Here is a 5,077-nt window from a genome sequence, read left to right on the forward strand (position 1 = left end):
ATGCTCTTCTGAGTGCTGCAGTAGTTGAAGGGCAAAGCCAATTCTCTCACCCTTTTGAACCAGGACCAACTTTCCAGCCATCCACAGGTGGTAAGAGGTGAGAGGAGGGGAAGACATCTCTCTTTTGCCCACATCCCTACATATGGAGCCAGCTTTCCCTTGCTCACATCATCAGGTCAACCCACACTACAGTCAGCTCTACTGTTCTGCCAGTACAAGCCCTGCTCTCCCAAGTTGCTGCAGCCCATGAGCGTCAGGAACATACCTCCTGCTCTCATGGCCCCAGGGCCAGCAGGCATGGAATTAGGACACAGCCTTCAGACATCAACATATTCCCAACCATCAACAAAATCCAGCCTAGGAACATCTGCCTGGCCTTTGGTGCTAACAGAGCTGCTGCAGGGACCCAGATGTGGCCACCAGTGGCAACATAGGCCAGGACCATGCCACGGTTCCAGGTGTAATCACCAGCTACTCATATTGAGCTGTTCCTTACTACCCTCAAGTGTTCAGTTCAGCCTCTTCATTGTGCCACCATCTTTGCGTTTTTCTTTCTCTTCCATTTTTCCACTACTTTCTTCTCTTTTCTCAGTAATGTCCAAGGTTTCTGAGTGTCTAGGGTCATCTTAGGAAAGATCTCAGGAATTTTATCCCTTACCTGTACATTATGGCTCCAGGCAGGGGTCATCTCAGACATACTTACCCACCCCCCCCACCCCCCGGCCTGTGCAGTATGAGACTGATGGCCATCTCAAGTTTACTTCCTGTCCAGGGGGCTTGAATGGCACCTTAGCCTACTAATACTTCTATTTTCACAGGTCATAACACCAAGTGTAGACATATAATCTCTCCTCTCTACCTACTAATGCAAATATGACACAGCAGACACATCTGCAGCACCTCTACAAGAAGAATGGTTAGGCTTTTATAACAATGACCCCAGTCCTGGTACAAATTTTTATCATACTTTTACTGCTGTTGGGATAAAGTTTCCCAACAAGAGCAACTTAAGGGAGAAAGGGTATATTTGTTTATATTGGCTCACAGTTCAACTATACAGATCATCATATAAGGCAAATCAAGATGCTAGTGGTTTGTGACACTTCATCCAGAATCATAAAAAGTGATTGTGTACATACATGATGCTGCTCAGTTCTTTTCTCCATGTGTGCACTCCAAACCAGGTAACAGTGCTACCCACAGTGGGTGACTATCTCATCTTAACTATGTAATTAGGATAATCCCCCACAATCCTGCCAAGAGGCCACCTCCTAGGCGATACTACATTCTGTGAAGTGAACAATAACACAAATCAGCACAGAAACAACAAATCTCAAGTAAATACCAGGCAAATTCTACACTGCTCTAATAGCTATTTCTCCGAGGGAAATACTACAAGTAACTGACATACACAACATGATAAATATCATCCATCATTTGGGAAATCAACCACAAATAACTCATATTTTCTGATATGGCTATATCAGAAAATAAAGGATAAAATGAGGAATAAGTAAAATAAAGAAATCTATGCCATTTTCATGATGGAGGGAGGGAAGGAGAGAGTGATAGAGAAAGAGAGGGGAGATGCAGTCCTGTGGGTTCATCTTTTTGAGAATCTGATGCAAGATTACAAATTCACATCCAGCCTGGGCAACGTGGCAATGGCATGTCTCAAAGTTTTCAGTATCAAGAATGTGGAATGAATATAATTCAGGGGTAGTATTCTTGTTACACATGGAATATACCCAGGTAGATTCCCCAGTAATTCCAAATAAAATGAGAATAAATGTTGCAAAGAATAAATGTCAAAAAATTGGAACCAGAGGTATATGGTGTTACCTGACCTGCAACAGGCTTGATCAGCCCTGTCATTTGTGAAACACATGCCATGTCCATTCAGTAACCCTTTGTGTGTGGAACAGAAATGATGTGAGGATAAACAATAACAGAGGAAGTAAGGGGGAAGGGAGGGAGAGAGGGAGAGAGGGAGGGAGGGAGGGAGGGAGGGAGGGAGGGAGGGAGGGAGGGAGGAAGGGAGGGAGGGAGAAAGGCCCAGAAGAAAGTATACTCTTGTTCTACTACCAGCAACCAATTGTCATGAAATATATCTTCATGAGCCCATTTCCCTTCCAAACTGTCGTGTTTGTTGATTTGATGTTGCATAGGTCTTAAGTATTAGGTCACAATATTCTTAAGCATCAGCCACTATAAATTCATATGTGCAATGGCCCTGTTAGGACAGGTTTAAATAAAACACTTTGGAACAGGGGTCCACTACCTCTGGTTATTATAATCACTCTTCTTTCTCTTCCACAATGATCAGTGGTAGGAAATGTATCCTTATTACATGCTGGGGAATCTTCTGGGTATGCGCAGGAGTAGTATAACAGGGTCATCTGGTAGTATCATGCCCAATTTTCTGAGGAACTGCCAGACTGATTTCCAGAGTAGTTGTATCAGCTTGCAAAACCACCAGCAGTAGAAGACTGTTCCTTTTTCTCCACATCCTCGCCATCACCTGCTGTCTCCTGAGTTTTTGATCTTAGCCATTCTGACTGGTGTGAAGTGAAATCTCAGGGTTGTTTTGATTTGCATTTCCCTGATGACTAAGGATGTTGAACATTTCTTTACATCCTTTTCAGCCATTCCATATTCCTCAGGTGAAAATTCTTTGTTTAGCTCTGTACCCCATTTTTAATAGGGTTATTTGACTCTCTGGAGTCTTAACTTCTTGAGTTCTTTGTATATATTGGATATTATCCCTCTGTCAGATGTAGGGTTGGTAAAGATCTTTTCCCAATTTGTTGGTTCCCATTTTGTCCTATTGACAGTGTCCTTTGCTTTACAGAAACTTTGTAATTTTTTTTGAGGTCCCATTTGTCAATTCTTGATTTTAGAACATAAGCTATTGGTGTTCTGTTCAGAAAATTTTCTCCTGTGACCATGTGCTCAAGGCTCTTCTCAAGGCTTTTTCTATTACTTTCAGTGTGTCTGGTTTTATGTGGAGGTCCTTTATTCATTTGGACTTGAGCTTAGTACAAGTCCAAAAGGATCCATTTGCATTCTACTGCATGCTAGCTACCAGTTGAGCCAGCACCATTTGTTGAAAAGGCTATCTTTTCTCCACTGAATGGTTGTAGCTCCTTTGTCAAAGATCAAGTGACCATATGTGTGTGGGTTCATTTCCAGCTCTTCAATTCTATTCCATTGATATACTTGCCTGTCACTGTACCGATACCATGCAGTTTTTAACAGTAGTACTGTTTGAGGCCAAGGATAGTGATTCCCCTATAAGTTCTTTTACTGTTGAGGATAGTTTTAGTTATCCTGGGTATTTTGTTATTCCATATGAATTTGAGAATTTCTCTTTCTAACTCTTTGAAGAATTGGGTTGGAAATTGCATTGAATCTGTCAATTGCTTTTGACAAGATGGCCATTTTTTACTATATTAACCCTGCCAATGCATAAGCATGAGAGATCTTTCCATCTTCTGAGGTTTTCTTCTATTTTTTTCTTCAGAGACTTGAAGTTCTTGTCATATAGATCTTTCACTTGTTTGGTTAGAGTCACACCAAGATACTTTATATTATTGGTGACTATTGTGAAGGGTGTCTTTTCCCTAATTACTTTCTCAGCCTGTTTATCTTTGAGTAAAGGAAGGCTACTGATTTGTTTGAGTTAAGTTTATATCCAGCCACTTTGCTAAAGTTGTTTATTAGCTGTAGGAGTTCTCTGTTGGAGTTTTTTTCTGTCACTTAAGTATACTATCATATCATCTGCAAATAGTGATAATTTGACTTCTTCCTTTCCAATTTGAATCCCTTTGACCTCTATTTGTTGTCTAATTGCTCTAGCTAGAACTTCAACTACTATATTGAATAAATATGGAGAGGGCAGCATTGTGTAATCCCTGATTTTAGTGGGATTGCTTCAAGTTTTGCTGCATTTAATTTGATGTTGGCTACTGGTTTGATGTATATTGCTTTTACTATGTTTATGTGTGGGCCTTGAATTCCTCTTCTTTCCAAGACTTTTAACATGAAATGATGCTGAATTTTGTCAAATGCTTTTTCAGCATCTAATGAAATGACCATGTGTTTTTTTTCTTTGAGTTTGTTTATGTAGTGGATTACATTGATCGATTTCTGTATATTGAACCATCCCTGCAGCCCTGGGATGAAGCCTACTTGATTATGGTGAATGCTCATTTTGATGTGTTCTTGGATTCAGTTGGCAAGAATTTTATTGTGTATTTTTGCATCCATATTCATATGGGAAATTGGTCTGAAATTCTCTTTCTTTGTTGGATCTTTATGTGGTTTTGGTATCAGCGTAATTGTGGCTTCATAGAACAAATTAGGTAGTATTCCTTCTGTTTTTATTTTGTGGAATAGTTTGAAGAGTATTGGTGTTAGGTCTTCTTTGAGGGTCTGATAGAATTCTGCACTAAAACCATCTGATCCTGTGCTTTTATTGGCACCCTCATTTGTATAAGAAATAATTGTACAATGACTTTCAATTTCAACCACTTCTATTTCTTTAGGGTTTATGAGACCATTTAGATGGTCTATCTGATCCTGATTTAACTTTGGTATTTGGTATCTTTGTAGCAAATTGTCCATTTCATCCAGATTTTCCAGTTGTGTTGAGTATTGGCTTTTGTATTAGGATCTGATTATATTATGAATTTCTTCAATTTCTGTTGTTAATTTTCCCTTTTCTGATTTTGTTAATTTGGATACAGTCTCTGTGCCCCCTGGTTAGTCTGGCTAAGGGTTTATCTATCTTGTTGACTTTCTCAAAGAACCAGCTCCTGGTTTTGATGATTTTTCTATAGTTCTTTCTGCTTCAACTTGATTGATTTCAGCCCTGAGTTTGATGATTTCCTGCCTTCTACTCCTCTTGGGTGTATTGGCTTCTTTCTGTTCTAAAGCTTTCAGTGTGCTGTTAAGCTGCTACTGTATGCTCTCTACATCTTCTTTTTGGAGGCACTCAGAGCTACGAGCTTTCCTCTTAGCACTGCTTTCAGTGTGTCCCATAAATTTGAGTATGTTGTGCCTTCATTTTCATTAA

At 39.8% G+C, this 5,077-nt stretch overlaps 1 non-coding gene across 1 annotated transcript; it reads right to left on the reverse strand.

Annotated features, from left to right (window-relative positions):
* Window positions 1-785: 785 nt before the first annotated feature.
* Window positions 786-913, reverse strand: LOC127672264 (small nucleolar RNA SNORA17). Its single transcript, XR_007974916.1, has one exon. It is a non-coding gene; the product is annotated as a small nucleolar RNA SNORA17 (small nucleolar RNA).
* Window positions 914-5,077: the final 4,164 nt, after the last annotated feature.

Source organism: Apodemus sylvaticus, chromosome 21 (genome assembly GCF_947179515.1).
Source record: "Apodemus sylvaticus chromosome 21, mApoSyl1.1, whole genome shotgun sequence".
Taxonomy (NCBI): Eukaryota; Metazoa; Chordata; class Mammalia; order Rodentia; family Muridae; genus Apodemus; species Apodemus sylvaticus.